At 41.1% G+C, this 25,416-nt stretch overlaps 1 protein-coding gene across 10 annotated transcripts in view; it reads right to left on the reverse strand.

Annotated features, from left to right (window-relative positions):
* dlgap4b (discs, large (Drosophila) homolog-associated protein 4b) overlaps positions 1-25,416 on the reverse strand; it is a 202,040-nt gene that overhangs the window by 36,763 nt on the left and 139,861 nt on the right. For 7 of the 10 annotated variants that reach the window (XM_074629592.1, XM_074629583.1, XM_074629611.1 and 4 more), the window contains one exon: positions 18,209-18,257. The exons of 2 other annotated variants lie outside the window; for them this stretch is intronic. The gene's annotated coding sequence lies outside the window, so the exon portion shown is untranslated. Of the gene's footprint in view, positions 1-18,175; positions 18,258-25,416 lie in introns of all 10 variants that reach the window. One more of the 10 variants, XM_074629601.1, reaches the window with a different exon arrangement.

Raw genomic sequence — 25,416 nt, forward strand, 5'->3', positions numbered from 1 at the left:
AAGACATATTTAGGAGAACAAAAAAGGTTATAATTAAATTTCATGAACTAAAAACACACTGTGAAAGGGTTAAAGTTGCAAGACGAAGACACAGACAACACCCAGACCGGACAACACCGTGGTACCGACCTGTCAATCACAAGGTAGCCACGCCCTAAAGCATCCCCTGCTTTATGGTCTATTTGACTCTAAATGGGACAATGATTTACTAAATGAACATCATGCTGTATTGAAGAAGACTTGAAACTAGCGGTTGAGACCATAAACTCATGTTTACAATGTTTACTGAGGTAATAAATCAAGTGAGAAGTAGGGTCATTTTCTCATTGACTTCTATACAATCAGACTTCTTTTTGCAACAAAAGGAGTCGCCCCAAGTTTGCAAGTTTAAGGCACTTTAGCATTGACTTCACTTTTCAGACCCGGAGGTTGCTCACTGGTTAACGCAATTTATTTGAATCAATGGCTTGCTAAAAGAAAGAGAAAATCACATTTGAAACCAGTCACATCTCAGACGGGCTCTATCTAAAAAAACAACAAAAGTCTGCTCGGTGCTTTTGTGAAAAGGCCATTTGAATCTGCATAACAGACTGATTTGTAAACAGGTTGGATGTTTGCTTTAATTCTCGGTGCTCACCATAAGAGAGCTAGAAACCTGCAGAAAATTAGATAATTGCACGGGTACTGCCAGGCAGACAATAAGTGATGGACGTTGAAAAGCAGCTCACTTACAAGATGACACTTAACTCACAGCACAATGTGAGTCGTTTTCTGATTCACTGCTTCAGAGAAGGCACTGAAATGACCTGTGTGTTACCTTGCCTTTACATAATATGTGCACATGCACATTACTTTAACACACTCCTAGCCTACAGCAATTAACTATTTGCAAAAAAAAAAAAATCTTCCATATAAATTATAAGCCTGGCTTTCATGGCACCTTTATTAGCATGCTGCAGGCACAGACTCATTTAGTGTCATTAACAGAGCCTCTCTGAGTGCCATCTCTGCTGATAGGGTCAAATCCTCTAAATCCTTTTACACCACATTAGCTAACTGCCTCATATCCCGTCGTGACACGCCACTCAGCTAAAGCTTAGCATACCCTCCTCAATGTGTCAACCAGTACGCCTCCAAAATGACAGTGATGGTCGCGTCACTAATGCAGGCAGGATTGTGAACTGTACACTGTCAGTCAAAAGTTTTGAACACTTTAACACATTCACAAAATGTTGTTTTTTTTGTTGGTTAATGCTCAGTAATTATAGGTAATTATACTCTAACATGAGAAAACACAAGTAAGATGTAAGAGAAAAGAAAAATATGTGACTTTTTGTATTTTATTGAACATGACCTAGAAATGTCTGACTCTAATTATAGATTTGTAGCAGAAAATAAACTGCAGACTTATCTCATAGTTGACATTTTCTTTATTATTACGTGGTAGACCTTTCCAGTGCTTCAATAAAGCGATGATTATGAGCTAATTAAGATGCTGATTCATAGGTCCTTGAAGGCATGCTCAGTGATTACCGTCGTGACAGCGTGCGGCTGGTATTGTATTCTCTTTGTGAATCTGTGTGTGTCATCATGGCAAAATGTGGTCCTGACCTGGAGACACCTACTGTAACGGGAACTATACCATAGAGGCAGTTTTGAGTACTTTGCGAGGTGTTTATATATACTGTATGTCTGTGGACAGATTTTGCCACTGCGATAGTGTCACAACCAAGATGCAGTCAAGAAACATTACAAGTGTGTAGACTCTGGCCTGATTTGGCCTCATGGCTGGTGGGATCCCATCGCAAGATGGTCTCTAGTTTTGTTATAGTGCTCAAATGTGCCCTCAAATCCTGTTAAATGATGGAAAAGATGCAAATTTCAGTGTGTCCGCTGGGCAGACACACAGCAGCTTATTCAAAAGGTTTAGATTTTTTAGGGCAAGACAAACATTGCTGTCTCAATAAAAATAAAAATATCAATTAATCAATCAATCAATCAATCAATTCATATTTGTATAGCACTTTTCATACAGGATAGTGCAGTTCAAAGTGCTTCACAGATGACTGACAGGCCAGAAATAAGACAGAACAAGTGTGGACCTTGAAAACAACAGAAAAGACAAAAACAATTTAGCAATTTAACAATTTGAGACCAATTCCCGCAAAACAATAAAATGATTATATAATGTAATAGAATAGAATTAAATCTATAATAACAGAAAAGTAGTAAAACAAAACTAAATAAATAAAATAAGAATAAAATAGAATAAAATTGTACAACTTAAATACAATAAAATAAGTGATAAATAATAACCATTCTTCGTCAGAGACCTGGCTGAATAGGTAGGCTTTAAGTGTACGTTTAAAGATTTCAACGGCTTGAGCTCACCAGCATGACTGAAAATTCCTGTTAGTTGTTGCAGGTAATATGGTTTTCATTAAGCAGGGCAAAAAGAGTGTGAAAATAAAGCCTTGCAGTGAATATTTATGCATCTTGTAATGTCAGTAGTTCTGACGCCAACCTGCTACAGTATCACTGCAAAGTATTATAATAGAGGTCAAAAGTCATTTTTGACCCTCAGAGAATAAAAGTAAAATAATTCAGTTCAAGCTTCTGCATTCAGTAGGGTCGGACAGACAAGTGCATCTCAGTCTGTATGTACTGTGCTCATATAGTGCACACAAGAATGTGTCTGTGTCTGTGTCTGTGTTTGTGTGTGTTTTACACCCTGCTTGGAGCGTCTGGTGGTAGCATCTCCCTGCCTTGTGCACCGGGGAGCTGCCATCTGCTCCTCCAGTGGGGAAAAAGGGGCGTTTGGCATCGTGTCCAATTCATGACCTTACTCATTCTCTCTCATCCACAGCAACCTCAGAGCCACAGGCAGTTCACGCTACCGACCAGAAGAGGGCGATCACACTCAATACAAGCAGGACTGCGTTTCTGCCAAGTTCCATCACCCTCTGATGTTTCCATACAGTGGGTGGGGATGTTGTGGAGATTGTCAGTCACAGAAAAACCTGGAGATGTGAGGAAAAGGTCTGTGTGGATGTCAAGTTTAGATAATGATTTAAAGAAAAAAGTCCAAGACAGATACCTGAAACTCTACTGCCTCTAAAGCACTCAATATATTTTTGATGATGCTCATAAATCAGTAACGGCATATTTTCAGCCTGGGTTTTTGCGAAATGTAAAAATTGTTTACATCAATGAAAATATACTCCATTACAAGTAGAAGTCCTGCATTGAAAATAATCTTAAAGGGACTATTTGTAACTTTCAGAAATGCTTGTTAACAGCGACACCTGTGGCCTTGAAATCAACGAAAGTCAGCGTCGAGCTTGCGCTTGCTCGTTCTAAATAGACATGAACGAGCATCGCTCAAAACAGTGAGGCGACACACGTCAGCTAAAAGCACAATATCACTCTATATTTCACCTGCTTGGCAGTAATGTTAGCTGACCAGACGAAGGTCTCTCCATGAATCACTGCTGATCCTAGTGTTGGCTTTTCATGCTTCAGCGCAGGCTGAGGCAGCGGGGCTCCTCAACGAGTTACGTTATCGCCTCCCGAGCGCAGCTGGCAGCCGAAGACACCGGCACCCGGTCGGTAACGAGACGATAACGTAACTCGTTGAGGAGCCTCGTCACTTCACAAGACACGGGAAACCTCTGTTGGTCTGGAGGAGCTGCAGCATTTATTTCTGCACAAACGTTTTCACCAGATATTCTCAGAGCTAAACTAACCTTTCTGCAGTGTGGAGCGAGTACGCGAGAACGCACGCTCTGTCTGAGTGAAGGCAAGCAGGCAGAGGAGACGAGGATCCGGCCACACGCGAGCGCGCATATGCGAGCGCGCATGTGTCCCGACCCGCTACATTTGTACGCTTAAAAAGTTACAAACAGTCCCTTTAAGTAAGCAAAACATACTAAAAATATAAAAAGTAACTGATATATTATAACATATGACATTATTAGATTGCCAATACTGATGCATCATTGCATAAGCAGAAGTTTACTGTTGTAGCTGGTTGAGGTGAAGCTAGTTTTATATATAGTTATAGGTAGGCAGAGATAACCAATAATGTTTTGCATGTTTATGTAAAAATGTATTGATTTAATGTTGAGTTATATCTCAATCTATTTCATAATCCACATAAACAAACACAGACGCGCTTTCTAAATGTTTGCACTGTGGTTCGAGTCCAAAGCCAAGTCTGATCAGCCCAAAACAATTCAACTGTATAAACCGGAGCAGCTACTGTGGATTTGAAAATGGAACAAGGGAAAGTGAAATCATTTAATCCTAAAGCCATATGATGATAGAAAATATAGCTTATTCTTTTGACCTTCACCTCTAATCTATAGGTATTTTAGCCTAGTGGTTTGGAGTGATTCTGAGATGATGAATGAGAGTTCATCATCTCAAAAAAGTTCTGCTACACAATTTTTTTTCATTTTTGGACTATCAAATCTTTGTTTTTTTTTCTTTGGTAAAATAATATACATTTTGACATGTTTGGACCTCAAACAGTTATTTTAATGAAACCATCTGAGAAGTTTAGGGGGTAAATCCCTCTCTCTCTTTCTACTAACAACTCATAGACATGTGAAATGTGACAAGGGCCCCAACTAGACAATGCTTTTTTTGTCAGGGGGTCACAAACCAAAAGGTTGGAAAACACTGTTTTTATCTTTAAAAACGCATTGTATTGTACATCTTTTTATGTAAAGTGTGTCGGGGGATCTATTAGCAGAAATGGGATAATATTCATAACTATGTTTTCTTTAGTGTGTAATCACCTGAAACTAAGAATCGTTGTGTTTTCGTTAGCTTAGAATGAGCCCTTCATATCTACATAGGGAGCGGGTCCTCTTCACGGAATCAGCCATGTTGCTCCGCCATGTTTCTACAGTAGTCCAGAACGGACAAACCAAACACTGGCTCTAGAGAGAGCCTTCATGTTTTTACGCTACCTGAAGGCCACCGTAGTTCTCCAACACGCTCTTGAAACTGCGGTAACATGAGTACCAGAGAGCAAAACCGTGGTACCGCCAGCCGCCGACTGACTTCCGTTGCTCCTAAAGTAGTGTTATTATGGTAAGGATGACCCCTGAGTGAGGCGAACGGCGTTACCACGGTTTTGCACTCGGCGGCTCACGTTACCACAGTCTTGGAAAGGGAGGAGTGAGCGAAGGGGTTGTAATATGCAACCACACCTCTAGATGCTGCCAAATCCGACACACTGTACCTTTAAGTGGAAAAGTAACTAGTTACTGCAGCTATCAAATAAATGTAGTGAAGTAAAAAGTACTATATTTCCCTCTGAAATGATTAGAAGTATGGTAGTAGCATAAAATAGAAATACTCAAGTACAACTTTTAAGTAAAGTAAGTAAAGCACATGAGTAATGCTACAGTCCACCACTGCAGAAATACAGCGCTGGTAGAGAGGGACGCATTTTTTGAGTTGGTTGAATGGAATAAAACAAAAAATGTTAACAGCAGCAAAAAATAAAAATATAAAGTACTGGGATAAATTTTTGATCCTCAAAAACCCAAATTGGTTGAACCCCATATTGGGACCTTCACATCTAATATATAGTGATTCATCATTGTAGCGACTATCTGTCAGTCTTTACCCAGCCAGGCTTCCCTCTATTTACCTTCTGTAAAAGTCTTGTCTGTCAATATTTAACTATGAAAAAGCACTAAATGAAGATTTCATCCAATTTAATTACTCAGGTAACATATTTCCTGCCATGAAATAGCTCCAAAAACAAACAAACTCCTCACACCAAGACTAGGTGAGAATTTTTATACCCAATATTCTCATTCATAAGCTTTGCCATCCTAGAAACAGTAAAACCGATGGCTGGATACCGCATCAAAACGTCTCTGGGTTATCTGTGCTGTTGTAGCCATTGAGTTGCCAGATTTTTTTTCAACCGGTTGCCAGTTTCTAGATTGGCAAGTCTGTGGGCGGCCAGATTTAGATTAGAGACCGCGCAAAGGACATCATCCCCTCATCTGAGCAACGCTGTACAGAGAGGCAGTTTGTCAGAGCACAGCTCAGTCAGTCCGCCCTGAGCCCATCTGCTCCGTAGGCTTACAGCACTGCCCTGGAAGACAGGGGGCAGCTCTCTCTCTCTGAGTGTGTGTGTGTGTGTGTTAGTGTCTAAAAGCACAGTGTGTTACATGTGACAAAGGGAGGCGGATGCTTACAGGCTGCCGGTGAGGAGGAAGGGACAGAAGGAAGTGGGGGGAAAAGCTGTGGGGAGAAAGGTGTGGTGTTTTGACGGCAGTGAAAATGAAAGCAATCTAAAGGGAGTGAGAGGGTGTGAGAATGAGGATGTGTTGTTAACTGTGCATTGGGGAGAAGGTGAAGATTTACAAAGATGCAGAGGAAGATGAGAGACAAGTGGGGAGAAACATCGAGGAGGAGGAAGAGCGAGAGAGGTTAACGTCAAGAGAGTTCAGCTTTTTGCATATATGAAGGAAGTTTTCAGTCTTCAGACGATAGTGGAGGAGGAGTTGTGTGTCAGTTAGCAGCAATGCGTGTGTTTATCCCAGAAAAGGTGTGAGGGTGTAAATGAGTGTGAATACGTGAGGCATATGCGTGCGCAATATAATAATTGCCCGCGACTGCTTGAGAGATTTGAATTTTCTTCGCTTTGTTTTAAGTTACGAGGCCCCGTTCCAGTGAGAGGTAATTGAATAATTTGTCAGTCACTGAATGCCTCTGAGTGTTTGCATGCGAAAACACTCGCTTGTATGTATGTGTGTCACGTAATTAATAATAAATAGTGTGTATGTGTGTGTGAGCATGCATGCCTGTGTGAGAAGCAGGCTAACCTTGTCCTAATTACACTCTATCTTTTCCATCAGCGCTGTGCTCTGGCCTATTTTCACAGCTATAAATTTACCACTCTCCCCGCTGTTGTGATAGATGACCCACTCATTTTAGCCCATCTCTGAAGACTGTGAGCCAGATAGGAAGTCAGTGAAAGACAGTGGCACCACTTCACTTGCTTATGATGGCAGGGGAACTTTCCGTGTCCTCAAAAACTATTTTCTCTGTGTATGTAAAACGGACATGGAGTGATGCTGATGTTACCGTTTTTTTTTTTTTTTTACGGGTGAGGAAAGCCTAGTATGAGAAAACACTGAATACATTTAGGAGATCCCGAGAGTGTTTTACATTTAAGAAAGCAGCTCTTCCTTACAGAGTATTTACGAATTTGTGGACCTGATTATCATGAAATGTTAACAGTGGTTAGAGACTGTATTGACAAGCATCTTTCTGTCTCTGAAGATGACTAAAGCACTGAATTATTATAGTTGCTATTCTGTCACTGTTCCTGACCTCTTATCTGCCTGGAGGGGAGCAAATGGAGAGACAAGAGGTCAATGAAATGTCACATTTTATGTGGCTCAGGCTAAAAGAAAACCCATCTGATTTTCAATTATCACCTGTTGTATTTTGCTATTAATCTCCACAATGACTACACATAAACACATGACCACAGTATGTTAATATCCAGCATTTTAGGAACAATTCAACAGGTGTTAAGTGGTTGTGAGGGCTCAAGGATCATGCACCCTAATACGTGTGTCAACTTTGAATTCAAACGTTCGTAGCTACACCTACGAAAAATAATGCACTGTAATTTGTATACAGTATATCCCAAAAAATCGACTCGTATGTAATCGACGTAATCGTGAAGTATAAATAGTGACAAACGCTGCATGGCGAGGAGGACGGGGTGGATGGGTGGTTCAAAAAATACCGGACTTTCGCCCAGGAGACCGGCGTTCGTGTCCCGTGTGAAACCAGAAGTCAACATTGACTTATTTGTCACATATCTTCCGTACTTAAGTTACGCCACTTCCATAGTTATTTTAACCCAAAACAGAATCTTTTCCTAAATCTAACGAAGTAGTTTTGTTGCCTAAACCTAACCAAGTTGTTTCAAGTTTATTTTGAAAAGACTGTATGCATGTAATGAGTGGAAATTGACTCTTGTTGCTGGACATTCGTAGGAAAACGCAGATATCATATGAACCGTTGTAAGACGATACGTTACGATGTGACAGCAGTGATAACCAATTATGTTTATGTAAAAACGTGTTGATTTAACGTTGAGTTATATCTCATTCTATTTCATAATCCACATAAACAAGCACAGACGCGCTTTCTAAATGTTTGCACTATGGTTTGAGTCCAAAGCCAAGTCTGATCAGCCCAAAACAATTCAACTGTATAAACCGGAGCAGCTACTGTGGATTTGAAAAGGAAACAAGGGAAAGTGAAATCATTTAATCCTAAAGCCATAGGATGATAGAAAATGTATCTTATTCTCTTTTCCTCCGCCTCTAATCTGTGTGGTAGCCATTATCACAGGCCTCGTTTCAACAAATATCATCCACTCCCACCCATTTGACCTTGTCGACGTCCCTTTGTAGATCTGTTGGGAAAGTCTGAAGGCATCTGTGTGTGTAAACATCACCGAGGCAGAGTTCACATTCATTGAGACACACGAGTGAATATAACGCTATTGAAAAAGTTCTTTCCTTTCTCAATCACTCAAGGCTGCTCAATAACTACATTTTAAAAGAGCTTTTCAACATTCAGAATCATTTCAAAAGCAGCAAAACTTTAAAGGATAGTTTTACATATTTTCATGGCTGCCCTTATGTACACCGAATCTATTTTTCATTTGAATAATTTCTCGTTTTCATGCTCGCCATAAAATGACCCCTTTATAGCGTGACTTAATAGCGTGTCCAATGTAAGAAATGGGGGACAAAATCCAGCACAAATACAAGCTAATATGAGGCTTCAGCAGCCCGAGACAGACAAATTAAGTGGGTATCAAAAGTTACAGTCTTTTGAGCAGGAAATTCTCTCTTTATGTTTCCCCACAGAAAGCGTTTTCTTGCTGAGCCGAAGGAGAGATAGTAACACAATCGGGCTCGCAGTTCATTTGTGCCGACCAGTATTGAATTGTTGAATAAACTGTGAACGACTGAACCTCTGTGTGTGAGGATGCTGCAACTTATGACATTAAGATATGATATGTAGAGCATTTAATGATGGGGTGAACAGGTCTATAGTAGGCTTATGTTGGTGTTGTCGTCAATGGTGTCGGTTGTCTGTTTACTAATCTAAAGTTTTCTGTATGGCACATGATGAATTTCTGAAAGGACAAATAAATATCTATCTATCTCAAAAGGGAATGTCGTACTAAGAAGACTGTAACTTTGAAAGATACCCAGTTGTTGAAACCTCATATCTGCTTCAGCTGAACTTTAGAATACATTTTTGCATGAAATGAGAAATGTGGATTCGTTTTTTACATTGAAAATGTTCAAGGAAGTTATGAATAGGAGGCTTTCAGCAACTAATAACTCTTTCCATGTGGGCATGTTTGTATTGTATTGGGATTGACTTGAATTGAATTGAAAAAATGTGAACCCTTCTTTTAAGTATTTTATCTGCAGGAAGCAAGAGTAGAGGGTTAGCTACTTGAATTAGAACCTCGTTGGAAAATATCAAAAACTAACCTCATAATTGGTGCTGTCAATCGATTACATTTTTAATCGCGATTAATCGCATGATTGTCCATCGTTAATGGGGATTAATCGCAAATTATCACACATTTTTTATCTGTTCAAAACAGTGGCGTAAATATCGACGGTGCAACGGGGCCCAAAAATCACCTTCCTACATCGTGTCCACGCTGAATGCGTTATATGCACTTCTGTTACATCATGAAAACAAACCACGAAGGCTACCTATCAGCTGTGAGACTGGAGACGTAACCACTTATCTTCCTTCGTTTGTTCTTTTTAAACAGAAAGCACACATTTAATATTGTGATATTTACTGGAAATGACATACGATATAGCCAACAGCAGTAGGAAACTTTCAGTTCTCTGGTGATCTCCCTCCAAACAGATGACTTCTTATTAAGGTTTTTGTAGTGAAATGAGGAGCTATCGTATAGATAACTTTAACTTCACCAATCAGCCGCTCCTGGTCCATTGAGGCAATTTTAAGGTGATTTTAAGGCGAGCGACAGGAATAAATAGAAACAGCCGGGCGTCTGACAAAAGTTTAACTCAAAACGGTGTGCCACGTCGCGCTGCGTTGCTCAAGGCCAGGACATTCCAATAATAAAGGACATGGTTCTTAAGCAGTTTTGTTAATGACTTTGCAAAGCACAAGACCTGTAGGATAAACTTCTAATGGGTGAGTACTGGTTTCTTTTTGTTATTATGGAGTGGGATCAGGGATTTAAATCAATAGAACTGTCATTGTTACTTCTCATATGTTGGAAAATGCGCACCTACTGTAATCGGTCTCTGTAAGAACATTTCGTCGCTGAGTTCAGGGCAGGCTGTTAAATTAATGTTGATAGATTTGGGCTTCGGCTGCTGTCCGTGGTGCTGATCTCAGGCTGGTTTGCAGGAAGGGAGTTGCATGGTGAGCTTCTCCATGGTGGCATACTGTAGCAATTGTCTGCTTTGCATTTGCATTTGCATTTGCGCTTGTGTTTGGGGTAACGGCCCAAGAAAAAAATTTGCATCGGTGCCTATCACAATTATGTTACGTTGCTGGTTCAAAATGTACCTTAAAGGGAGATCTGTCAAGTATTTAATACTCTTATCAACATGGGAGTGGGCAAATATGCTGCTTTATGCAAATGTATGTATATATTTATTATTGGAAATCAACACAACACAAAACACAAAACAATGACAAACATCGTCCAGTAACCCTCACAGGTACTGCATTTAGCATAAAATATGTGCTCAAATCATAACATGGCAAACTCAAGCCCTACAGGTAACATAGCTGTCAGTGTGTCAGTGTGCTGACTTGACTATGACTTGCCCCAAACTGCATGTGATTATCATAAATTGGGCATGTCTGTAAAGGGGAGACTCGTAGGTACCCGTAGAACCCATTTTCATTCACATATCTTGAGGTCAGAGGTCAAGGGACCCTTCGAAAATGGCCATGCCAGTTTTTCCTCGCTAAATTTAGCGCAAGTGTGGAGCATTATTTAGCCTCCTTTGTGAATGGCTCGTATGACATGGTTGGTACCAATGGATTCCTTAGGTTTTCTAGTTTCATATGATGCCAGTATCTTCACTCTATAGCTTTCAGAGTTGCGTTAATGCGTTAAAGAAATTAGTGGTGTTAAAACAAATTTGCGTTAACTTGTTATTATCACGTTAACTTTGACAGACCGAGTCATAATATAACTAATCTGAACCCAATTTCAAGCTAGAGACATGATGAGCAGACATGGCCTAGCACTGCTTTATTGGAGAGTGTGTTTCTATATTGGGGAGTGACACAGAGATGGGTGTCTCTCGCTGGGTCCTGCACACAGTGAAGCTCAGTGGGAGGAGAGGGTTGTGGGCTACAGCTGTGGCCTCTATCTCTAGATTCAGGGCAAATCACAAGGACTAATGCAAACAGACATAAGAGATGTGCACGTATGCACGCACACGCACAGACATTAGCATATTTTTACGAACGCACAGACACCACTAAACACAGATACACACACACCACACACAGTGAAGATCCACTTCAAAGGCTTAAAGATCCTGACATTATCTATTACACTGAAGGCACCGTACACTGTAAAACTTAAACCTCAGCTGTTCTTTGATATCAGACGATCACATCAAATCAGAACAGTCTCTCTAATTAGTATAGGCTATGGCAAACAACATAGATAATATTAATGAGCATTCATATTTTAAGTTCAGAGCAGAAGTCGGTCTTTCGTGCTTTTGCAAAACAAAAACTGAGGTTGACAAGACGAAGTTAAATGAAGGGGTGAGAGGAGGTTTGATGTTTTTTTTTTTTATCTTGAGTAAACTTTGGTAAGACCTGAAAGCTTTAATGAAAGCTCTCAAATCTTATTCCTAAGCTTCAGCTCAGTGACGTCCTGTGCTGTCTGCGAGTCGCCGCATTGCATGTGTATGAGCTATGAGCAGTCACCCACAGCATGAACAACCACAGCACAGCTATAAATCCCACCAGGATAAGCCTTAAACCTCACCCACTTCAAAATGCCCTTGGCCTGACACACAACACAATAGCTGGTTCAGTCTAACACATCCACACGGCCTTGACCCCCCAACCCCTCCTCCGACAGAGGAAGCAGCGGCAGCAGCAGCAGCGCAATGAGACTTCCTGCTGAGAAAGGAGAAGGTGAAAAGTCACTTCCTGTTGAGATGTGACGGGTGATCGTGTGATGGGGGAAGAGAGGACAGGGGTCCCCTCTGGATGCCAAGTGGGTCAACCCCGGCATTCATGTCTCACAATCCCCACGTGACGTCACAGTAATACCCTAATGGCCGTCTGTCGACCTATCAACGGCACGAGGATGAGCCGTTGCCATGACGATGCTCATAAAGCCAGCAGGATGGGCGGAGATGGTACGTATAGACGGTTTTATATCACACAGAGCACTGACATTTAGGAGATGTGAACTACAGCCCTGAAATGTTGCCCAAAGTCACGTGGATATATAAACGTGACTCCCGTGTGCAACACACTTTCTAAAGCAACATGGAGGTGGACATCGCCATGTTGAGAGCCACATCGCCAGCATGGCCAAAATCACTTCATGCGCCATGCTGCTAGTTTACATGCACTGATCCAGAGTATGTGGTCTTGCAGTATTATTGTTGTGGACTGTGATTGATGGTATTTGGTTCAGTATCCTTTATGATATCGTATCAAACCTATACAAATCTTCTCCTCAGTTTCTATGAAACTCACTCCCTGTAAATGTTTCTTTCAAATAAAGCAAATGGTAAATGGACTTGCATTTATATAGCACTTTTCTAGTCTTCAAACCACTCAGAGCGCTTTACACTACATGTCAGCATTCACCCATTCACACACACTTTGCCCATCAGGATCTAATCTAAATACTCATTCACACACAATGAATATGAAAGTGTCTTAAGTGTCTTGCCTGGAGCAGCCGGGGATCAAACCACCGACCTGCTCTACACCCGAACGCACTTGATTGTTAAATCTGACTTGTAGAACCATTGTTTGTAAAACCTACCTGGCCATGATGTGAGTACAAATATTGTTGATCATCTTTAAGAGTTTTAGGGCCGTCCTCGACCAAAGAAATTCGTAGTCGACTCAACACTCATTAGATTTTGCCGCCTAATCGTTTAGTTGATTTAATCGACAGATCTGTAAAACTGAGTTTCTCCATAAAAGAATCACACAAAAGCACCACTTTAAATCTTGTGTTTACCAGAGATGTGCTCATACGTTTCTTAGAAATACTGTAAGTCATTCAGCATATAAAAAAGCATAAAAAATGACTAATCAGCTAAAAAAATCTTAGTCGACTAAGACCAAAACGACTGATTAGTAATTAGGGGGCAGCCCTAATGAGTGAGAAACATATATATATATTTTTTTCTCTCTCTCTCTCTCCATTCATATTCTTTGCATGGTGTCTCAAAATCATACTTTTAACTCACAAAGAACCAGAACAAAGTACATTTACATGAGTCCTGTTACTTATTTTTTTCATGGTATAGTACCAGTGGAATTGTGAATTTGAAACACTGCCCCTGGGCTGAGATTTTACGCAACTCAGCAATATTTTTGAACACCCATTTTTCGAATGTTATCAACAGACTGAGTGGGCGTTATCAGCGGTTATCACTACCATTCTAATGCTTCAGACGACTTTAGGTTTCGGCAACAAAAAGACTTGGTTAGGTTTAGGAAAAGATTGTGGTTTGGTTTAAAATAAGTAAGCTTGTTACGTAAGGTAAAACAAGTCAACGTTGACGTTTGATTTCACACAGGACACAAACAGCGGTTTCCCAGGTGAAAGTCCTGTGTTTATTTGACCCCAGACGCAGATTTGTTTTTCCTAGGATGGCGAAGGCTTGACCCGCCCTACTCAGCCTCTGATTGGCTTAACATGATATTCTTACCCTAACCGATCTCATTCCTCATGCCTAAACCTGACCAACCCAACAGAGGCAGAGTAGGGCGGGTCATGCCTTCGCCATCCTAGGAAAAACAAATTTGTGCCCCCCGACCGCCATTACATGCAGACTTTTGTTGCTCTTTATAATATGTAACCTGAGATCCTCCTTTGCTCCTGTCCTAAATACTTTGGCCACTAGAGGTTGGCGTCATCTTCTTGTATTCATATTAACGATCAACCATGTGAATAAATGATAATGGCCTTCTGAACCTACTAATAGGTGTAGCAGGCCCCTTCTAAGCCATATCTATGCTGATAACTGCTGATAGCGCCCACTCAATTGGCTGATAACATGATAACATGGTGGTTTTGAACTCAAATTTAGTTAATGTATGGTATATAACAACTGTAAACAATGATTACAGATCTATTGTTCTGTTGTGTTGTTCCAAGGTGTGATTTATAAATTAGAGGCTGTTCCACTACATTAAAAGTCTGCTTAATCAACCGGTTCCCGCAGGGGTTTCCTTCCCACTGAGGTTTGAATATCCCCACTGAGACTCATTACCCTTTTAAACTGCACTGAAGCAGGTAATGTGGATTTTCTTTGCTGATAGGACTTCTGAGTCAGAGAGGATGTTGACCTTGACATAGTAACACGGAGTGACATTCATTTTTTTTTTTTTCTTCACACGTTCTATTCACAGTGTGAGTGGGCTGTGTGTTTTCATCCTGGTATATTAGAACATATCCATTTAACAAATGTTTCCTCGGCTGTGACTCATGTGGAAATACACAGATTTCAGAGGTAACGGCACATCTCATCTCTGGGAAACCAATTTTTTTCAGGCATCATAAATAACAAAGGGTAGACAAATATAAATGTTTGGGTACAGCAAATTAAAGGCAGCGGTAAATGGCATGAAGTTGTTCATTATCCTTCAGAAAGGATACCCAGTTCACGTTCCATGTGTAGGACAGTAAGAGCACTTCTACGCTGTCCTAGTCAGACGAAAAAGTGTTTCCACGCCTGCCTCTTACTGTCTGCACACATAAGAGGCTTTTTAATAGCACAGGATGGGCACTTCATAATGCAAGTGCATAAAGAGAAAAGAGAGGAGGGAAGGAATGGAGAGACAAAAGAAGTTATACACTGTGATTCAGGGAAATTGCCACACTCTCCCTCTCTTTGTGTGCAGACAGCAAGGAGAGAGTAATGCATCAATCACAGCTGTCCTCTGCAGCTCTGCTCTCCTCATTCACAGAGCGCGCTCAGCTTTGATCACAGTGTTTCAATATTGCAGTTGTATCCTTTCTGTCTTTCCACTGCGAAGCTATCATTGATCTGATTATCCTCTGGCAAACGCTACTGTACCTTTCTCACTTTGACCTAAAAAGGAAAGCACGGATTAATCCGCCGCACACTTCTGTACGTTACTGTACAAATAACAACCTCCTGATCCATTCCTAACACCTCTAGCATGGCCTATTGTGAGTGCGATGTCAGCTACACCCTCTCATCCACCCAAGGGAGACTCGCATAAGGGGGCCTTATGGGAAGGATTGAGAGGGGTCTCCGGATTGGAGCTTCCTGTTATCTCCTAAACACAGCAACACGGCTGGCAGGAACCCCCGTTTCTGCAGAAAACTGGCAATACGTGTGAGCATGTGTGGGTCTGCTGCGTTGTACATGTGTGTGAATGTCAAGAACGAAATTTACATGCAAAAGCATGTCTCAGAGTGTGTGTTTACGTGTGATATTGGAGGTGTGGATGCAAATATTTGGGAGAAACTACAAAGACAGAGCGTTGTGTGTATAGGTATGTGAAGGAATGAAAGGACAGGGGCATGAATGCTGTTTCACATTTAAATTGAAATCACAGAACGAAGAAGATGTCATGTATAAGCTCTCCCAAGCCACTTTTAAAGAGGAAGATCCACATTTTTATGGCTGGGATTTGTACAACTTGTGCTCACATTCACTCCTTCCACAACAAACACAATCCCGCAGAGACGATGTTCAATGATCTGTGAAATATTACAATCACGTTTCCCCCTATTTTCTCATTGTAATTACAGCGTTGCAATGTTCAATTACACCAAACCAGGACTATAAATCTCCATCTTCTCAAGCCATTTCTGTGTATAATTGAGTCCTATAAATCTTATTTTCTTGAAATAAGTGAAAAACAGGAGAAAATATTGCAACCTTTTTCCTATACTGTACAAAACAACTTGTTTCAAGGATTTTGTAGATATGAGTGTCTGAAAAAGGCAGGTTGGCAGTAGAATAAAAACAATTTTAACTTGATAAGAAAATCCTTGAAACATTTGCAAAGCTGAAATATCCTTTCTGCACTGGCAGATCTTTTAATTTATTTAAGAAATACTTATTTAAGACATAAAATAAGACTTGCACCCTCTTGGTAGATTAGTCGACTAATCGATCGTTTTGGTCTTAGTCTGCTAAGATTTCTTTTGTCGATTAGTCATTTCTTTATGCTTTTTCATGCTGAATGAATGACTTATTTCCAAGAAACTTGTAAGCACATCTCTGGTAAACTCAACAGTTAAAGTGGTGCTTTTGTTTGACTCCTGTGGAGAAACTCAGTTTTACAGATCTGTCGGTTAAATCGACTAATCGATTAATCGACATAAGAAAAAAAGAGTTTTGTTGACTAAGGGTAAATGTTCACAAGCCAACATTTAGTCTGTTTAAATCGAACTCTGGTTTGGTTCGTTTGAGCAGTTGTGAATGCAGTAATCGTACTCTGGTGCGGACCAAACAACAGGTCTGAGATAATTGGCGAGAGGTGGTCTCAGACCCTTTCCAAGCGAACAAAAATATAGACTGCCTGCACAGGCATCTGTTGAGATGGACACAGATAAACGACAGGTTAACATGAGTGGGAGAGGACTTATGTGGACAGAAGTCCGATGTTTGCTTGACATCTGGGCCGAAGAGAACACATAGAATATGCTAAATAAAGTCTACAAAATGAGTGACGGTTATAAAGTCATTCAAGATAAACTGGAGGAGAAAGGGATTCATGGGCACAGTAGATCAGTGCCGTGTCAAATCGAAAACACTTTGACGGCAATATATGGCTTGTGAAAGCCTCGACTTTCTTTGGTCAAGGACAGCTGTACTTTAAAGCTGCATAAATCAATCATTTTTGAACAAAAGATCAAATTGGCTGCTTGTAGTGTCAAACTTAGAGATAATTATAACCCACCTCTGCAGTCCTCAATTCTAAAGAACGTTTTAGCCACTTTCTTGTCATTATTTTGGTTTTACATCCTGAAAATGTACTGCTCTCATTTACTGTTTCCACTGCGGTGAGCTCTTTACATTGAAAAAGCTCTGATAAACCCACTGAATGCTTCCTTCCCAGCACTTAACAGTCAAAGTTAGCGACTAGCTGGTTAACATAGTGGAGTTTTTAGCTGCTTAAGAGTCCGATATTTCCCTCAGGAGTTGGTGGAGACCAAAACAGAGGGACAGTGAATATTAGACTTATTTTACCAGGCGGTCAGAAACTCCAGATGATGCTCATGTTGCTCTGTGTCTGCTATTTGTGTAAATAAGAAAGTGTTTGGTAATACACTCACCATATCAAATATATAAGGTGACAATATGTTAAGGATGTGAATGCACTATAAAACTCCAGTACACTTGCTCCTAACATCTCACAATCTTATCCGCAGTGATGCTTGAAAAGCCACAGCGCCAGTTTCCAGGTGTATGGGGAGCCAGTCGGTCCTGCTGGAGTTTTAAATGCAAGCACAGAAGCTGCTGGAAAAACTCTCTGGAAACTCTCACATCCTCATTCATTATTGATAGCGCCTTAAGCCTTCCTTGTGCCGGGGATGACAAACTAAAACCAGAAGTGGCAACTCTGTAGCATAATACTGACGGAAGGGTTGTGTCTGAAATGTGAATTTCACTAGCTTGTCCTGCAGTGAGTCATCCTTTGATGTCCCGTCAGTGTGTTTGCAGGGAATAGCAATTAGCTGCTAATAAATGGAGACAGCGGTGAACCCTGTCCCCGACGGTTAGTGAGGAGCAGGGAGTTAAAGGTTCGGGGTCCGAGGCTACGGCTCCGTGCGTGCGTGAGTGTCTGAAAGTTAAAATTGAGTACACAGTCTGTTTAATTAATTTAAAAGCAACATTACCAGTTGAATGTTGAGGTCAGGCAAGGGACTTACATTGGCAGCTCATTTCTCAGAAGCCTCGATCTGAGTGGGAGGAAGTTTCCTGAAAGAGATACGGGGAAAACTGTGTCAGCTGTGTGATACGAACCCGTACAAACCGCAACATGCTTTATTTGTTATCCGACAAGACAACCTGAGCATCTTTTGCCACACACACACACCCAGAGACACACAGAGCTTTGCCATGCAGCATTGCGAATCGGGGTTAAAACGATCTGATCGAGAACCAGTGCCTGAGGGCAACTTGTGTTCAGGCTCAGGCCAGCAAAGTATCAGCAAGCAGCTCTACCTTGTTGTCTACTTTACTCCTCTCTGCCCTACTTTCTCTCTCTCTTCTTCCTCTTCCACACCTCGGAGGGTAGCACAAAGGCACCGACTCGCTTTAGCACACTTCAATCACGGCAGTCTCCCACTCATCCATATTCCAATCGCTTTTAGAAACACCTGCAGTGTTACAGAAGCTACGACAATGCCGGATCAGGGCTCTTCTCCGCAAACAGTCGAGCACTCACCATGTGTCCTGTCTGATAACACTACGCCGAAGGGTTAAATCAGTGCACGGACACAAGATTGTGTGTGTGTGTGTGTGTGTCGATGTGACATCTACAGTATTTGTGTGTATGTGAGTGCATGCTTGAGTTTATTATAAGTATTTCTTGATGCCTGTGTTAAGTGTACATCACTCACAACCCTGTCAAACAAACACTGTCTCTATTTTCTTTTTATAATTTCCACCTTCAGAGAAGGCCTTCAAGACTACAAAAGGGCCATCCTTTGACAAGTGCTATCTTAAATCCGTGGGAGAAAGGCCGAGGTTATACATCAAACTGCATGCGAGCGCTCTTTTTGTTGCATTATGGATTCTCTTCCTTGAAGATTCAGTAAGAAGACGTCTTTGTTCATCGGTCTCACAAGCACTCAAACATACAGTGTGTAAAAAGGTATAACCTTGATGTTAATATTCATGTTTCATGCCACTGTTTTAGTCCTTTACACATATCCAACTCACGGCGTGAACACTGTTGGGTATTCTCTTTGATATTTTGGCCATTCATCTGTTGGTTGTCTTTGATGGTGGCAAACATACAAAGATACTCAAGAGAGTAGATGGCACATAAGCAACACACGGCATATTCAATGCAAAAGAACGCTAACGGTACCTTTGTAGAAAGCTGTTCCTGTTTTGAAATGTGCATGACACAACGATAAATATCCATGAGGTATGGGGTGTTTCTCATTCTTTACATCTTTATCAGTCCATGTTGAGGAGACACAGCCTCAACTCTCTGCAGATGTTCCATCACTATTCATAGTACGGTAATTATACCGCACCTTTCAATGTAAGTAGGACAAAATACTCAACGAGATTCAGCGTGTTGCTTCAAAATGTGGATGGCAGGAGTCGGATATCAAAACACCAAAGTCAGGCGTTGCCGTGATTAGCGAGAGGTTGTGCGGCGGTGTGGGAGTGTCACTTAATGGCCAATTAACAACAAGCGACTGCACGACGATTCATGTCCTTGTTTCCCCAAGGCTGGGTTGTACAGCTCTGGATTGCTGGTTACGTGATTGGCCACCGCAGCGTGACGTCAGGTGGCGTTTCTCCAAAAGTTGACTCTGTTTCAACTTTTCTTTTTGTCGGCAAATATATGGGAGGACTGGCGTTTCGGACGCAACGCCTGATTTGGTGTGAATGCAGCGTAATGGACAACCTACAGCCACCTCCTCAGCCGTCCGATCAAATCTTTTTTGGTTGAGGATGAAGACACATTATTGAAATACGCTGAATATTTGGTTTAAATGTCAGTAAAATAAAGCTGCTTGTGTTGGAAAATTGCTCCCCACATTCCATCAGGCGCTTCAACCTAAACCACTTAACAGGTTGTTTCTCCGTCTTTCAAGATCACCCATATGAGCGTTTTTCGATCTGGCGCTCCACATCGTCAGGATGACTACATTTGCCAGTTACTTCTAAAAATATTACAAATAACCATCAGAAAAATGATCCATATTACCTTTTTTTGATCTGCTACCTGTATGGTTAATGTTTGTTTAGGTTTAGGCCACTAAACTTTGTAAGTTAAGGGATAGAACACAATCAACCAGAAATTGACATCTGGTAGGAGAGAGGATGCAAACGGGCTTCAAACATCTGGATGCACATTTCTCCATGATGAACTGAGCCAGCTACATTGCTGTAACCCAAAAGTGTTGTCTTTTCTATGTCCTTGACTGTCCATCCCAGATACCAGGTTGTGAATTTTGCTGATGGTTATGATAAAAAGAGCAGCCGTTAAGGAAAAAGAAACTAGAATTACCGCCGCAAACCAGTCAAGTTCCAGTTCACATCCATGTCTGTCCAAAATATCATCACTTCATCATTTTATCCTGTTAGACATTTGTATGAAATTGTCATAATCAGCATTTGAATTCTTGAGTTATGGCCAAAAACGTGTTTCGTGAGGTCACAATGACCTTGTCCTTTGACCATCAAAAGCTAATCAGAACATTCTTGAGTCCAAGTTTGAGCCAAATTTGAAGAAATTCACTCCAGGCGTTCCTGAGATAACGCATTCACGAGAATGGACAGGACATATGTACGTACGTACAGACATATGTACGGACAGACGGACAGACAACCCTAAAACATAATGCTGTCGACAGCGCAGAGGCATAAAAATGAAAGTCAAAATTAAAAACTAAGTCTGACCAGACTGACTAAGAAATTGGCAAATATAAATGCCGGATGACCCTAAAATGAAACCAGGAGGCAGTGATGGCTTCAAAAATGTTAAGCTGTCCCTCCGGTTGGCTTTAATAACATGATACTGCAGGATGAACCGGCTGCCCTTGAGCCAGCTTTAGAGCTGGAGACAGTACAACATGTCATGTTCCTCAGCCAGAGACCATTCAGAGTGGCCTGGACGCACCACTCTGCTGCCCCGAACATCCACAGCCACTGTTAAATGTGTAAAAGCAGTTTCACCATTGTGGTTAGCTTTGATTTTCGGGACAGAATCAACAAACACAAAACTCAAAAGTGCTGTGACCTTTTGTACTAAAATGTCGAGAAAAACTGCACACACACACACACACACACACACACACACACACCTCTCTACAGTGTTAAAGGTCATCTTATATCGGCTTCAAGAAGAAGAATGACACGAACAAGAACACAATCCAACATCACCTGTTAGTTATTATCAATATGAATCACATTAATTGTACACAGAGCATAAAAAGTGTTTTTAAAGGAAGTAAGACTGCAAGTGTATAAGATAAAAACAGTGAATGGTAAAGCTGATTCTCCCTGCCTTTTTCCACGAACAGCCGAAGCATCAGGAGGCCATTAGGATTCCTTACACTTCCTGGGAGGGCAGAAACTCGTGCATTTTTAAGCTCATTCACAAAGCACAGATGGAATTGAATCGAAGACAAATGAAGGGCACTTTATGGAGTTTTGGGGATCGAATTGGGAAAGGGATTCACGCCAAACGCCTCTTCTCCCGCTTCATCGCCCACTGCAGAATCGAAGGACTCATGTCGAACTGCACTTCACGGCACCGGGGTTTGTTTGGGGGCAGAGTGAGATAAATTAGAAATGAGATTGGGAAACAGATTGAAGCATCAGGCCAGAGGGATCTGCTGATTTGGGCTCTTCATTTAGGGAATGCATTATAAATGTCTATTCACTAGCTGTGGAAAATCTCTCTCACTGATGGAAATTGGCCTCAATTGAGAAACAATTACATTAGATCCCATGTTTCGGATTTTGCAGCTAAATAGAGTGCATTGATGATTGAGGATTACTTTTCACCGCAGCAGATGCTTCGCAGCAGGGCAAGAGTAGTTTAGAATTAAAAAAAACATTTATTCAGCAAACAGATATATTTCAATGAAGGAATTTCAATAAAAGATGCACGTCATGGGAATCCAAATTTCCACATTGCTCAGCTGCTGATTATGAAAACAGCAGGCCTCCCACACCTTACCTAACTTTCTACACACGTCAACCTACTCCTACTCATTCTGGTGCCATTTAAAGGACAGAAATCCTATTTACTCCAAGATGTGACGTGATAAAATAAAACAGGAAGTGGGTCTAAACATGATAACAGTCTCTGTGGCACCCTCAGAGAGAACTAATGTATTATGTATTACTTATTGAGAGCTCTTTGAGGTCATTGTGGTCTGTCCAGGGACACTGTGATGCTGGTTAAGGAGATGCCGCAGGGAGTTCGGTTCAGTTCAGTACAGCGGTTTAAGAACATCTCATAGCGTTGATTTGTTATATTAGAGTACGAATGTTACCAGAGGAATGCTGTAGACATTTTACATTTACTACACTCCATGTACTTAATGCAGTCCATTTGACTTTTTGCAATAAATTGTACCTGTGAGAGTGATTTTAATGCAGCATACTCAAGTGCATTTTGGTTTGGTCCTGTACTTTAGTCCAGACTGAAATATCTCACAGCAGACATGGCCTTTTCTAATCTGCAGACTTTATTATAGATTTTAATACCCTGCAGCATGCCCTATTGAATCTGAAATTGCTTTTAAACTCAACCAAAGCTAAAACTATGATTTTCCATTCAGGGCGAACAAAGGTTCCAACCCTTTCTATTAATACTCTTGATCGTGTCTCTATTCAGTCCATTGACAATTAGAAATACTTGAGAATTTTGATGGACATAAGTCCATAAATTTGAAACACCATATTGATCATCTCGCAAAGAAATAAAAATTCACACTGGGTTTTCTGTACCGGCTGAAGTCCTGTTTTTCCATGGCATCAAGAAAACACTTAGTTGCTGGCCTTTTCCTGACTCAGATTGATTTTGGTGAAACTATTTACAGGTTTGACTCACCGTCCACCTCGTCCAAACCTGACCCCCTGTATCACTCAGCTCTGAGGTATGTCACTGATTCTGGCTTCAGGACCCATCATTGTACCTTATACAACATGGTAGGATGGTCATCCCTCACTCTGCGGAGGTTACAACATTGGTACATTTTAGTCTATAAAATCATCTCTGGCAAATTTCCTACTTACTTAAAGTTGCAGTAGGCATTATATTTTTGGCATCATTGGGCAAAAATTCCATAATAATCAGCATGTTGTAATTCAAGTGTTCTGAGAGATAACTAGACTTCTGCACCTCCTCATGGCTCTGTTTTCAGGTTTTAAAAAATCTAGCCCGTGACGGGAGACTTTGACCAATCACAGGTAATTTCATTGAGAGTGTTCCTATTGGCTGTGCTCCGGTCATGTGACCAGAACTTGGCGTTCCTTCACCAGATTTCTCAATGGCGGCGGCGTCACAAACTTTCTCATTTTACAGCTAAACCGTACACTACGAGATGATTCTGGAAACATTTGAGGCGAGAAATAGGCATTACAGTAACAGAATGTTGATTCATATTTGATCAGCGCTGCCTAGTTTGACCGTTTGGTCTGAGTTTGCGAGTGATTGACAGCCAGCTCTCATAGACAGCAGCTGGATCAGATCAGCTCTTACTGCTTGTTTTCCTTCAGTCTGTGAAATCTTGCAGATGCCGTTAGGAGCACCGGAGGACACAGAGGCAAATTATTTTTTTCAGGTTACCCGTTTCATGCACTACTGTCACGATATAGCGACCGTTTTATAAAAATAACTTTTTTTAATCATATTTGCTGCAACAGCCCTAATTGTCAGTGTAACAGTCTGAAGGATGATCCGAGTTTCTCTCAGTCCACTGTCTTTTGAAAACTCGGTCTGTAGTTGATTAGTTACTAATCTGTGAACCAACCCACGTTATCAGTGATGTTGATCAAAACGCACACATGGTCGCGGGTGGAGGCACACAGTCCTTACATATATGTCCACCTACAGTACACCACTCCGGCCTGCACGGCTTTAGTTGCCAGTTTTGGGGTATTCTGCATAAAAACTACGATACTTATGTGAGATTCAACTAGAAATCATTATAATACCACCTATCTATTCTGGACTAATTCCAAAATGCAGGGATGAGAGCCAAAGTTGTGGAAGTAATCGGCTCTAAATCAAACAAATCCTCATTGTCACTTCTCAACCATGAAATCCAATTACTGCAGGACCCGTCAGTCACTATGTCGAGGTGCGTTATCAAGCAAACATCGATTATTATTCAAAGGATCTAACTGCAGTATGTAAATTGCGCACGCAGTTACATAAATGTTGAAGAAACCGCATCGAGCTGAGGAGGTAAAGGCTGGTGAAAAGGCCAACAGACCCGAGAGTCCTTTAGAAAATCTGTTGGGCCATTTGATGAAGATGAGGACGAGAACTTCTCCCTCTTATACAATTTGTAGTATTCAGTGAGCAGATGGGAGGCGACTTGAGTGTGACTGAAGATGAATCCCACAAGAGAGGCAGTGTGACAACGCTTCTGGAAAGAATCACACTCATTCCAAAAATCTCTGCATGTTATAATTATGCTAATGACTCAGTAGCTGGCAGCGGATGTGGCAACTGGATTAAATGTGGTCACTGCAATAATGGAAGTTGCGTGTGTGTGTGTGTGTGTGTGAGATAGAGGGAGAAGTGAGAGTGTATATGCCAACAAAAAATATGCCAACATTATGTTCATTTATTAATGTTGATCTTAAAAGACAATCCTTTTGAATCCCTGTGATCATCAAATAAAGACAATTGCTAACATAAATTTGCAATCCGCTGAGGCAGCTTAAAAAAACATTTGTAATTTCACGAAGATCTGAGTTTGCTACTGACATCCGGGAAAGCTATTCACAACAATGTTTGTCTCTTTCCTTGAAAGCATTTTGCATTTTGAGTGAGCAGGTGCTGTATTGTTCACAGTGATTTTTAAGTGGTATTGTCTTTCTTTTCTCCGGCTCTTCATGATATTATATTCTGAGGAATGCAGTCTGGAATTCCTATCGACAAGGTAAATCTCACAAAGAGCTAAAATCAAATAGTTAAACACTCTTTCACTCTTTGCGCCCTATCGCGCAAGTGTAACAAGTGCAACAAGTGCAAAGCGATAGGTCTTGGGTTCACTAACTGTGCGGGCGTCTCCAAGCTCACCCGCTATTTTGGTTCATGTAGGTGCAGCAGCAGCGCAAGGGCAAAAGGTGGAGGAGCTGTATGTGAGAACGCACATGTTCGAATCAGTTGAACCGGACATTAAATAGACTTTATACCAGCCAGCTC

Source organism: Sebastes fasciatus, chromosome 1 (assembly GCF_043250625.1).
Source record: "Sebastes fasciatus isolate fSebFas1 chromosome 1, fSebFas1.pri, whole genome shotgun sequence".
In the NCBI taxonomy this organism is placed as follows: Eukaryota; Metazoa; Chordata; class Actinopteri; order Perciformes; family Sebastidae; genus Sebastes; species Sebastes fasciatus.